Source organism: Nanorana parkeri, unplaced genomic scaffold, assembly GCF_000935625.1.
Source record: "Nanorana parkeri isolate BGI_ZX_2015 unplaced genomic scaffold, ASM93562v1 scaffold40, whole genome shotgun sequence".
Taxonomy (NCBI): domain Eukaryota; kingdom Metazoa; phylum Chordata; class Amphibia; order Anura; family Dicroglossidae; genus Nanorana; species Nanorana parkeri.
Genome location: NW_017306308.1, coordinates 981662 through 996063, shown reverse-complemented (window position 1 = coordinate 996063; position 14402 = coordinate 981662).

The window sequence follows — 14402 nt, the reverse complement described above, 5'->3', positions numbered from 1 at the left end:
AACCTTCTCATGGGTATCACCTCAACTGCAAAGTTAAATGATCTCAACAGGCCCTTCATTTCTTCAGCAACACCTTCCCAATTACCTTCAGTAGTCTGAACAGGCCGTACACTCAAGTTTTAATGCCTAGTTATCAAAAGCCAGTGGAGGGATGCATTTGTTTTGGGTGCCACCAGAACCCCAAAGTGCTCAAATATGTTCAAGACTATTTTCATCAGGACCACACATTCAAGCCTCCCCCTTTCTATTAGCTGGAAGTCATCTAAATAGTGTACCACTCTACCCACTCTTGCTGTTTGCTCCACAGACCACAACGAGAAAGAGCTAAATGTCTCAGACAGGAAGCAAGATACAGCACACCCCATTAGTAAACATGAATCCATGTAAAATTGGCCATCCAATTTGCAAGCCATGAAATGTATGCTCTCTTGGTGTAAAGGGAGTAGCCTAAATGCAGATTCATTGTCTATTAAGACAACTGAGTATTCCTCCTGTCTCCTTCACAAAGTCCATGGTGTCCCCAAACAACTGATACTGCAGTCTGCATACTTCATCCACTATGGCATCATTACCAGGCCACTCTTTGGCATATAAAATGTGCTGTATTAATTTAGATTTGCCACTTTACCTCTTGGCTATGACCCCACAGAGGTGACACTACCAGACCCTATATTTGTAGATTTTTCAAAAAGAAAGCCATTCTGCCTAGACTGACCTTCTTGTCAATCTTGTCCCTCAAGACCCCTTTCACATTCACTTGCTTCCTTGCCTCCTGACACTGGAAATTTAAATCCTGATTTAAGTCCCTCCCTGATTAGGCCTGTTGCTTCCTTATCTGGGTATTTTCACAACTATGTCACTAGCTTTTGTACACTATAGGTGTTACTGTTCTTCCCAGGGGCACAACAATGTTTTTTTTTTATCTCCAGCCACTGTCCCTTTCTTTGCTGTTCACTTAAACTTAGGGTTCCCACTGTCACAGGTGGCACGGGCATGTACGAGCTTGGATAAAAAATACTACTATGGTGCTTTTTATTGTAGGTCCAGCAGAGCCCTCAAGACCCTTAAGCCAATGGCATCTGCCTCATTGAAGGGCTGCTCAGCTGCCTCAAATTTGTGTATGCCTCACTCTTTACCAGCCTTGACCATAAATCGAAACCAAAACAGAACTTACTTCAGTTCTGTCCATCTGAAACCTAAAAGGTACTATTATAAACCAACCACCCTTTCCTCCTGTAAAACAATTCTACGTCAATGATCAAGTCAAAATATCTTATCAGGTTTATGCATTGCTCAGGCTTCCTTTCCAACAATCATGCTAAAATATACCACAAAACCCTCAATCCATTCCAGAATCCCTTTTTGACCTTTCTCCCTGCCCACTCCTTGAAGCTTGGCCTGCACTGCTTCCCTTGTGTGTTTGAACAATTCAATATACTTGTCCCCTCTGACAGTGAGTTGATGAAATGGACACAGCATAAGGGTCACCTGCTCCGATTGCCTTGAATTTCCTAACCAGCTCATTAGCTTTATCATCCCTGTCCTTCTGTGACGTGTTAAACCCCTTCTTTTTTTTAACCAGAAGAAATTATACATTTGCGTGCAGGAGCAAACTGAGGAAGAGGAAACCAAAAAGGTCATTGAATATATAGAAAAGAAGGCAAATAAAAATTAAATACTTAAGTAGCTTTTTTAATTATGTTGGCTGTCTTATATAAACCTGAAAGCAAAAGTTAACAAATAGGTGACCTTTTGTGTTAAAAATAAAAATGGACAATCAGGTTCTTCCTTATAAGTAATGGATCCAGTGCTATCAGCTTCAAACTTTTCCTTTCTTTACACAACATGCAGTTTGCTGTTGAGTCTGAATACTAAAGCCTTGGGGGGTGATTTACTAACCTAAACACACACACACACACCAGGTGTGTGTGATTTTCACACAGCAAAACGTATTTATCAACCAAAAAGTCTCTAAAAGCATATTTCCACTAATGCCATATATGGAAAAATCATGCACATGATGCATATATAATGCTGCTTCACAGTTTAGACAAAAATTGTTAGCTCATGCATTTACATTCCTTGCATTCATCAACGCAAGCAACACAACATAGAGCTAATTTACCCAACATCACCTTGGAATTCATTCAGGGCTTTGCACAACACACCTGCTGGGTGTGTACACATTACAAAGGTGTTTAGATTCCACCCATAGATCATGCTGGGAAGGAACACACTGCAGAGGTGTATACACGTTCGTGGTGTGTTTATAAGGTTAGTAAATCAACCCCTTGGTGTCATTGACACTACCTTTTCTGGCACACAAAACATTTTTTTGAGATGGAAATGTTGTTTTCCACTTCTGGTGTATCTGTAAATTTGTTTTTTTCTGACAGCGCATGTGGGAGATTGAGTGTCTCATGGACTGAAACTTGTTGCCTGTTTTGAATTAGGAGTACTGCCAGAGAATATTATTTGTAGCTGCAATCTGAAAGTTAAAAGTATACTTGTACAAAAAATAATTTTGTGTTAGAACTTTGGGGGAAAAAAACACACAGCAGTCAATGTATCACTCAAAAAGTAAGCTAATAAAACATAGAATTATGTATGTTTCATTTTAATTTATATCACTCTTGGTAGCTTGTGATTGACTGAATCACCAAATCTTGCTGCTTGACCAAATTTTTTAGAAGAATATTTTTGTCATTGTGCTCTGAGAGTTTTGAGAACATTTTGTGCTTGTTTATTTAGTACTCAGTTTTTGCTATACCAGAGGACAGGTTGCAATTTAGTCCTGAATCTCCTACCTTTGTCCCTGTAACATCCATTTTCCTATTTGTGACTCACAGGAACTAACACACTCTCATACCGACCTTGCCTAACACTTACTTGTTGGTGTGGAGTGAAGTAATGGCGCAACAAACATGTGTCTTTCTGTAAAACAACTACTGACGGCACTCAGAAATGTCAAGTGTACTGTCTGAGACTGTGATCTATAATGATGATGTAATTGTGCTGGGAGCATAGCTGCCTTCAATAATCTGTGAATGGTGACCCTGAGCAAATTGAGGACTGTTTTCCTATAATAGTCTGCATGGTTATTGTGAATGCTCCTTCCAGTAAAAGGATTGGGCTTAGGTATAATTTTCGAGGTCTGTCTGAGAAGAACACTGAGGTTTTGGGATTCTGCTGGAAGCAGGTGGAAGCATGTCCTCAGACTACAGTCCTCAGTCTTCATTTTGCCTGTCAGATCTTTCTGGCACAAAGTCAAAAAGTAAAGGCAGCATGCGAGAAGGGCTTCCATATGTGTAAAATTGATTTTTGAATTGGTAGGCTATAGGAGAAATGTAGCGGAGGAAATTATGGTTGGGTAAAGCATAAAAAACAGAAGGATTTTCACTATTGTATAACTGATGAGTAAACGTCTTTGTCTTAGGCGCTCATTTAAAAAGCAAATGTGCTCCACAGACTTTGAAGTCCAGTAAAAATGTATTGAAATGTAAAACAAAAATAGTGGTGAGGAAAGCTCAGTCATGTGACCTGTCAAAGTTACTTGACTGACTCCCATCCAATAATAAAGCTCTCTCTGCTGCACTAAGCTGAGAGAACTTCATGGGACTCGGCTGGCTTCAAAATGTGTCAGAAAATGCAGGGCGTAGCCTGGTGGTATATCTGTGTTATTCACGCTCGATTATAAATATGCCCTTTATTTGCTGGCCCTTGGTCCTCCCTACACAATGGTGGTAAAAACCTTCCAGTGAGAAAGGAAAATTAAGACATTATTGGGAGGAATACTCTGATTTCTTCAGTAGCAATACAAACTAAGAGCATACATTTCAGAGAATCTATGTACTAATATTAAAAGTATATTTCTGATGATAATATATGCACATATATATTATTTACTGTGGTGGCTGTCATAAATAGGTAAAAACTAAAAGGAAAAAAAAATGCAGATTTTTCACTTTTCAATATCTCCCTTTATATTTGTGTTTCACAAACACACTATATTAATTTTCCACTGTGTTATTATTATTATTATATGACAAAACCTTACCAATGTATTTTATATTGTGTATCTATTTGTTCATTATTATAAAAAGTAATTGTGTTTTTATTTGTCTTCTCTCTACTCTTTTCTTCACTGGCATAAAAAAAGACTTGCACATTGCAAAAAGGTACACAATTCTTGAAAAGAATACTGAAATACTGGAAGACAACAACCAGAAATAACAGCATAGGTGCATGTTTAAAAAATAGTTGTCAAAAGCCTAAATTACATCCATAACTGTTCAGGCTATTTTAAATGTGATCTGATTTACAATCTGATCTCTAGGAAATGTATTGCTTGGTGACCTTGAAATATAAATGCTACAAGCCACCTAGCTTATCTTACTACCTGTCACTATCAACAAGTAAAACTATTATTGCTACTTTGAAATAAACCAGCAATGGTAAGAGAAACTCTACTGTTAAACCTAGCAGACATGACGACTATATTACTTATTTATTATATAACATGAATCATCTGCACTTTCACTGATAAGCCCTGGGCTGTGTGCCTTTCATTTCAAGTGACATTTTGCTGCCATTCTCCAGTAACTACTGTGCAATCTCTTCAAGCTGATGTATGGTCATTGTTTTCTGCAAAATGCATTTTTAAGTCAGCTGTAAGGCTTTCAAGGAGAATATAATTTGACAAAGAACATTATTGTGGTCACATAAGAGAAATCAGCTTATTCTGTACAAAAATGTATTTCAACTACAAGATTACCAAAATGCTTTCTGCAGAGAAAATGTCAGGAGAGGGTATTTGCTAGTGGAAAGCCCCACTTAGTTTTAAAAGAGAGACATTGACTTGCTGTATTTGATACATTGCTTGAGTTTATAGTAACAGGTTATAGCCAAGTCAAATGTTCAGCTCTACAAAGATTTCTGCAGTGTGCCTTTAATAATAAATTGTAAGTATGAATAGCTGTAAAACATTTGAATTAGGTTTGCACATTGCCATAAAGCGCAGTCTTTATTAACTCTACCTTACTGTATCATTCCCCTTGGGAGAAAAATAATACTCCTTTTTCCCTGCTTGCCAGTATATGATATTTACACTTAAAGTACAAGGGCATTTTTAATACACCTCAGTTCCTATAATATATCCAGACAAATCAAACAAGTTTGTAAACATACATTTAACCTTATTCCTTTCTTCTTCTATCCACTGAGAACTGCACTGGGGTCCTCAGCTGTCAGCTAGTTCAGATTTCCTGTCTGATGTAGACACATAAAAGCAGTTATAGCTAAGAAACCACCTCAGAGCTCCCTTTAGACATACATTCTGCTGGCAGTAAAAGCACCATATCTGTCACACTCACTACATAAGAATACAAAATGCCATATGTACTTTTCATATTATACTAAAGCAACATTTTGCACCCAAATGTACTTCTCTGAAACAATATTAACATATTAGATAATATTGGATAACCAAGGAACATACATTATGGAAAGACTGCCTTCTCTTATTTAACAACAGCAAATGAGGCAGCTTATTAGCCATCATGTTTTCTGTCAACAATTTCAAAACAAACAATAAAACAGTCTTTTTTTTTTTTTTTTTAGGTAGAAAAGGCACTTGTATATCCAATGATATCAACTACCCACATTTTAAAGAATAAAACTTTTTTGTAAAAATTGAATGACATCCCTTCACATACTGCATTATTTATTGTGACCTAGGCACAGGTGAATGATGTTTATTTTCTCTCCACCTTTGCACAGCAAACACAGTATAAACAAATAGTGGGCAATTTAACATTCATTGTCTAAATGATATATTTATGTAAAGCATAATATAAAGTTTTAAATGTTTTTATATAATTTTTATGGATGAATATGAAAAATATTTGTCAGAGCAGATAAGGTTTATTTTAAGATAATATTGGGAGAAGATATAGTTTCAAACACAGAACTGTAATTCCTGCCCAGAAATCCAGTAGAGGAAAGCTGCCAACTTCCGTGTGGTGTCTCACTTATCTAAAAATGGCTGTTAACTGCAAAATTACATAAATATTTCCATTTTTCTACAGGTTTGTATATTTTTACATTGATAGCTGGGAATGTTATTAACATCTCTTTCAAATAATGTATGCATTATGAAATGCTTTTTCTTTTGTTAAACATGCTTCCCCACTGTGGTTAAGCTTCAACTACCAGATGTGTTCTGTTATCCAGCTGCTCTCGCATTCTGGTGTAGAGTGGGCAGTGTTCCACACTTTCTGTTCAGTGACATTGGGACAGGGAACAAGCCCAGAGATCAGTGAGCTATTCCCCACATGAGCTCTACTTGCTGAGTACACATTTATCATCTGTAGAAGGTAAGTGTTAATATAAATACCTTATTAAAGCCTGTACAAATGCCTTCAGATTTGTGTAATATGTTCCTGTTGATAGATTGAACCTACATGCCAGGCTTTTTTTCCTTATATGTTTACCAAAAATGGTAGTTACCATAGGAGTGTGCAGCCTATTGAGAGGAACTGCTGCACTCCTTACCAGAACAAAGGAGGGTGCTGTAGTAACTACGGATGGCGTTGTGTATCTTCAGATATATAGAAAACATTACCAGTAATCCTATGACTTGTGTCAATCTTCTTTATTAATGCAGAATAACAATGTTTCCTGGCCCACGCAGGGTCCCCTTCATAAGGTTTTAATATGACTAAACTCTGATGAAAGGGACCCTGTGTGGCCCCGAAAAGTTGTTATTTGAGAGTCTGCATCAATAAAGATGGATTGTTGACACAAGTCATAGGTGTGCTTGTAACATTTTCTATACACACAAAAGTACAAAAAACACAGGCATGTGTATATATATAGATATATATCTATATATATATAGATATATATCTATATCTATATATATATGTATATATAGATATACAACTATATTTATATAATTACATACATACATACATACACAGACCTGAGGCATCCTGGAGTCCCATCTTTTCAACTGTCCCCTACCTCTTCCAGCAGGTGTGCAGTAACGAGGCAGGGAGCCTGATAGGTTGTAATGTGACCTGGGAAGCCTGGGAAGTGGTAGCCACACTCCCTTACAGCCTCCCAGGCAAAGAGGACTGTGGCTGTTCTATGAGGAATATAAGTGGCAAGTGTTGCTGCACTCTGAATCGCTTAGCTGGTCACAAGGAGATGTTTGTGATCTCTGCAACGACTCAGTGACTAAAACACTGCACCTGCTGTTGTGGTTTCTTCTCCATGCTTCTCCTCTGACTAATCTACTTGCCTTATTCTGCTGCTCCCCATCTCCCACTCCTCTTATCCCACTGGGGTTATAACCAGGCTAATTGGTGTTTCCGTTCGCACCCAACGCAGTGTCCTGATATCCTTTAGCTTCATTTTCAGACTCTCACTATGATGGAAGAGTGCATATGTGGTCCTACATTGGTATCCCTAGAGCTTTTAGGCAGGGGAACATGTGTCTCATACTTAGATAGCAGACTCCATACATACAACTATTACCGTTAACCCCGTATGCCTGCATACTACTCGCTTTCAACTGTAGGACCGCGGCTCCAGTCCAGGGTCTGAGTATGACTCGGGATATATTACTTTTGCAATATGATGTACCCCGGGGGTGAGTAACCCCTTTCCGTCATTTGTTATTTGTTTCATGGATGTGACCTATGTAAGCGTGTCCATTGTGATCTGTAATGAAAATTGAAACACTCAAATAAAAACAGATTGAACCAAAATATATTTCCCATCATAAAAAGCATACTGAGGGGAATATATCAAAACTGGAGCAGACTAAATCTGGAGCAGCTGTGCATGGCAATCAATTAGCTTCTCTCTTATTTTCAAATCTTAACTGAACAAACTGAAGAGAGAAGCTGATTGGTTGCCCTGATTAACCCTGAGCCACACTCGGGAATACCGCCAGGGAGGTTAACAGGATGTGAGAACAATCAGAAATAGCCAAAGAGTAAATAGGTACAATAAAAAAAAAATATAGCAATCATTTTCAGTAAAGTATAATTCTGTGTGACTGTTGTTAATGTGGGCTTATGTAAGTTTTTGGGGCTTTTTGGGTGTGAAGAACACATTGAAGGTGTTGCTCTTGATAAGTAAGGATAGTCATAAGTTAGGGTACTGAAAGGCTTGGAATGCAAGTAGCTTGATATGGTTGTTTCAGCCAGATGGGAGTTTTTTTTAAATCTCATGTCTATGGGTAACTCTTGTGCCATCTGGCTACCTGCTGATGTGGGGAACAGATTAATGGGCAAATAAAAAAAAAGTGAAACTATTGTAGTTCTGAGTACATTATAAAGTAGGTTCTGTATAAGTTATGTGCCGCGCTTTAAATAATACAGCTACTCCTCACTTAACAATCTACCTGTTTAACAACCGCTCGAACTTACAACCAGCTCTCCGACCAGTTGGTATTGTATACTGTACTAGAACTTGGATCAAGCTCATCTAACATCACCCTTTTTCAGTCTACGTCTCGTTCCCACAGTTGGTCAGTTAGTCAGTAGTCACTACTGTACTGTACATTGGTATTTGTGGCATGCAAACCTAAGTCATGTGCTGTATATTAGAGCAGATTTCTTCTATTCCTCACTTAGTGACCAATTCGCTTAACATGCTAGTCGTAGGAACTCGGTCGTTGCGAGGAGTGTCTGTATAAACAAACAGTATAACAATTGATACAATGTGAACATAGACATAAATAAATCCACGGCTGGAAATAAGTGACAATAAGGGACCAAATAAACCTTATACATGTATCAAAAAAGAATATTAAAACATAGTTCTACTCCAAAAGGATCCTGCTTCAAATATAACTGCTCTTTAAGTGTTTACACGTGTGAGAGTAACAACACTCCTCTGCCGCTGCTATTGTTCACGCTCCAATGCACCACATTCTCTTTCACTCATGAGTACCCCCAGAAGACAGCCTCTCACCTCTTTATTAGACCTCAATCGATAAGGTCTAGTATTGCAAACCCCTTTTGCCCGCTGCCGTGTGGGATAAACCCTTCACTTAGTATGGCTCTGCAATGATCACTACTCTCACTACGTCCTAGCTGCAAGCCTGATCCTGTTTATTTATCCGTTCATCTTTAAATTTTACACTTGGCAACGATCCAGAACTCTTTTCTTTATGGTGTACCCACTCATACAAGAGCTGAATGTGTTAACTGTTAAAAATAGGGGTAGGTTGTGCTCTGAACTCAAATACAATGTCATCGGTCAGCAACACTCTCTGAATCTTTGAGGACTGCCCACCACTAGGATCTAAGATCTAAAGAGGACTCATGCATCATGTTATGAACCTAAAGACATATTGAAAAGGTAAGTATAAGAAAAAATGGAGAGCCTACAGTTGTGAGGGGTGCTACTAGGGGTGGAGTGAGGAGGCCCAGATCCTGGAGTTGGGCTTTAAAACATGCTTGCTGTTTTTGTTAGACTTGTGCGCCGTCAAAAAATTTGTTTTGTTTCGTTCCGTTTCGGAATATCCGTTATTTCGTATTTTGTAATTCGAATAAAACTGAACAAACTGAAGAGAGAAGCTGATTGGTTGCCCTGGGCAACTGCTTCAGATTTTGTCTACTCCAGTTTTGATAAATTCCCCTCATTGTATTTGCTATTTACTGTGGTTTGTTGGTAAAAACATGTTATATTCTGTTTTCCCCCAGATGCTATATGGCACTGTAGAGTTTTAATTTGCTCAAGGTACATCGGAAATTTTTGGTGGGACAGATGTCATCCTACAAGACAAATGTACATAAGAAGGTTATGGAACTATTTCCAAAGAATTTATCTATACTGTACAAAAAAAGTGTTGTTATAGCTACACTCTACTCTTCTATGCTGCTGGCATATTATCTGTGAGTGTCTAGTAGCTTTCAAATAAGGGAATTAAAGAAAAAGAAAATGATGTGCACTATAGGTATAGCCCTGCCTCCAATCTTGCTGTCCTAGGCACTTAAAATTGCCACTGGCAAATATGGTCCTGTATATATTAGAATATAACAGGTTTAATCCTTTCTAAAGGACATGCTTTTTAATTATACATGGCAGTGCCCAAAGTTCCTGGAATAATACTGCTACTACTGCATATGAAAGTGCGTTTTAGATTACTTGAAACTGAACTACTATGCCAGGGCCCAGTTTTCCCAGAATGTTATATTAAAACAAGTGTTACCAGGTGGTTTTTAGCTACAGATATAAATTCACTAATGGATACACTGAAATTTAGTTTTTAGTGGTGAAATATGTTGCTTCAAAGGGAATATTACCATGTTTTTTTCCAGTATTAATGGGGTCATTGCAACTTATTTATACAGTATATCTCTAATATCTTATTTTAAACATTTTACCTGTGATATTGGTTTATAATTTCTGTGCTGTTGGGGAACAGAGCTGAAATACAGGTGTACAACTATGAAAGCCTAACACCATTATTAAAACTAAAGATGACAGGTGCCTATGTAATTAAAAGAATCATACTAATTAGTGATGGCAGGCTCACCAGTGAATCCTTCATTAAATTTATTCTGACAATATTAAAATCTGAGTTTGTGCGATGTGGACTCATTTATATGTCGGTTATATCCCCAATATATTTACTGTAATTTCTTGCTTCAAATGGATGCTGCAAAACAGTATGATAAAAGTATGAACATGACTTTATTTTAGTAGGAGCATATTAACATATTCTGCTATTGCAGATTTATGCTGATGTTTCTATTAACCTCCCTGGCGGTATGATTATGCAGGATTTTAGCATGCCAAAGTGGTACATTGTTTTTCATGGCAATCTGTTGTTTTATATTGTAGGCCTGTAATTCTTAGTAAATCTTAGGAATAACTCACCTAAATCTGTCCAAACAAGAGTCCAGTAGAAATCCCGGGTATGATAAAGTTTGAAACACGAAATCATAAATTATAATATAATAAATAATTAGAAATAATTATAAAAAATTATAATATAATAATTAAAAAAATGGTCCAGTAAATCGGAATTCTGGGGGCGCAGCCTGATCCATACCATAGTCAACAGAGTACAGTAAAAGTGCAGGCAGGGCACTGGACAAAGCTCTAGGGACAAAATTGAAGTGAAATAGTTTGATACATATATGTAATTATAGCAGATTACATTGTATTGTGTGTATTCTGTGAAATGTCATGTTTGCACTTTTGAATTTCCCACCGGCTCCGCCCCCCGCTGTGACGCCCAAAAACCAAACTGAAAGCTGAATGCCGGCATCGGCCGTGCGCACACAGCAGAGGACACCCCGGGCTCGCAGGGACAAGGTAAGTGACACTTTTGCGCAATCCCAAGTGTGGCTCGGGGTTAACGCTCTTGGTACTGAAAATTAACCCTGAGCCACACTCGGGAATACCGCCAGGGAGGTTAACAGGATGTGAGAACAATCAGAAATAGCCAAAGAGTAAATAGGTACAATAAAAAAAAATATAGCAATCATTTTCAGTAAAGTATAATTCTGTGTGACTGTTGTTAATGTGGGCTTATGTAAGTTTTTGGGGCTTTTTGGGTGTGAAGAACACATTGAAGGTGTTGCTCTTGATAAGTAAGGATAGTCATAAGTTAGGGTACTGAAAGGCTTGGAATGCAAGTAGCTTGATATGGTTGTTTCAGCCAGACGGGAGGTTTTTTTAAATCTCATGTCTATGGGTAACTCTTGCGCCATCTGGCTACCTGCTGCTGTGGGGAACAGATTAATGGGCAAATAAAAAAAAAGTGAAACTATTGTAGTTCTGAGTGCATTATAAAGTAGGTTCTGTATATGTTATGTGCCGCGCTTTAAATAATACAGCTACTCCTCACTTAACAATCTACCTGTTTAACAACCGCTCGAACTTACAACCAGCTCTCCGACCAGTTGGTATTGTATACTGTACGAGAACTTGGATCAAGCTCATCTAACATCACCCTTTTTCAGTCTACGTCTCGTTCCCACAGTTGGTCAGTTAGTCAGTAGTCACTACTGTACTGTACATTGGTATTTGTGGCATGCAAACCTAAGTCATGTGCTGTATATTAGAGCAGATTTCTTCTATTCCTCACTTAGTGACCAATTCGCTTAACATGCTAGTCGTAGGAACTCGGTCGTTGCGAGGAGTGTCTGTATAAACAAACAGTATAACAATTGATACAATGTGAACATAGACATAAATAAATCCACGGCTGGAAATAAGTGACAATAAGGGACCAAATAAACCTTATACATGTATCAAAAAAGAATATTAAAACAAAGTTCTACTCCAAAAGGATCCTACTTCAAATGTAACTGCTCTTTAAGTGTTTACACGTGTGAGAGTAACAACACTCCTCTGCCACTGCTATTGTTCACGCTCCAATGCACCACATTCTCTTTCACTCATGAGTACCCCAGCCTCTCACCTCTTTATTAGACCTCAATCGATAAGGTCTAGTATTGCAAACCCCTTTTGCCCGCTGCCGTGTGGGATAAACCCTTCACTTAGTATGGCTCTGCAATGATCACTGCTCCGAAATTCGTTAACAGAATTTCGTATTTCGGATATCATTCGGAAACTGCAATTCGGATTTCGGATGCTCCCGAATTTACGAATTTCAGGAAAATTTGTGCGAATTTCGATTCGTAACAAAACAAATCGCACATGTCTAGTTTTTGTAGTGTGCTTTTGTATACAGCTTATTTGCCTATACCAAGTGTTTAGCTGAGGGTGGGCTCTCGCCTCTATTTTCTCTGGTGGGCTTCAGATACACCAGTCTGACATACTCAGGCACACTTAACCTTAAACTTGTCAAAAGGGAGTAATCTATCAGCCATTCTGTTTAACAGTCATCATATAAGCAGCATGTTCTAATATAAGAATGTACTCTTTATAATTATCAAAAATACAGTACTTGAAACAACAAGATCATTAACTGCTTTTCTACGTTCTGTGCTATTCTGTGCATCTTGCCATACTGTTATTTGTCAGCGTAACTATGTAGACACAATCTAACACAATGATTGACTTACAACATCACAAAACAGATTTGTGATATTTCACGAATACAAAGAACAGTTCAGAATGTAATATCAGCACTAAGACAGTGTTAATTGTTTCATATTCAAATTTCAGCTCAATAGAAATATATATTATATATATATTTCCTCCTACAATCTACTGATTAAGAGAGTAAGTACAGAAGACAAATTATGCACTGTAGCGTAAACCAGTAAATTTACTAGGTTTCTTTATATGCAAAATGAAAGTTAATACTAAACTGTGATATATGAGCATAATTTCTGTTATCTGCTTGTTTTGTGTAAGGGATTTTTGTCTTATCATACAAAGTCACACTGATGGAAATGGCTATAACCTGACTGAGCATACAGGGCTTCTAATGAAAAATGCATGAGTAGCACATATGCTGCCAGGAGAAATTAGTGTATTATGTATGACCCTTTTTGTCTTTGTAAGGGAAGAAGATTTATCATTGTGGATGTTTATCATGGTTAAAGTGTCAGCTAATGAGGCAAAAGTCACATGAACAAACCTAAAAGGTTAACTATATGTTATCTGAAGTGCTCAGTTTGTCTTCCACTTTCTCTTTTATAGTTTCAGTCATATTTATTTGGTTTTCATAAATAATACCATAAGACCAATAAATCTGAATCTATAAAAGATGGTATTTTGTGCTTCTTCTTAAAATGGAGAAAAAATAAATAAAACATAAAAGGTAAAAATGAGGATACGCATTTGAAAAATAAAATAGGGCCCACTTCTGTGTTTAAATATGTAGTAGTTGTAATAAGCATTTTAGGGCCTTTTTTTCATAAATATTTATTAATTTTCAGGCAACATTCCAAATTTCTCACATTTTACATAGCTGACAAACACAACAATAAAACAAGACAAAACATTACATTAATCCCTTCTAACCTCTATATTGTCCCTGTAATCCTTAACCTAATCCATATATGCACAGGGCTGATCCCTCCAATTTCACCCCTTAAGGTAAGTGACTCAAATTATAATTACCTTGATATGAATTACCTTTTAATTTAATTTCATTAGTGTTTCCATTTCTTCTTAAAAATAAATAAATACAATTATATATGCAATTATACTCTTAAACACATTTATGTCTAAATTACCATAAGTGGCCTAAAAATGGTCAAGAGAAATATTACTAGTCAGAGCGTCATTCCCTTCCTCATCCCTCCCCCCTTCCCGTCGTTTGTCAATATATATTGTGTAAATATCTAATTCTACTACCCTCAATAGCATCTGAACAACAATCTTCCCAATAAAGTCAAATGTGCTCAACTAAAACCCCCTCATACTTAAATTAGTTTTGAACTTGCCCTTAAAAATAT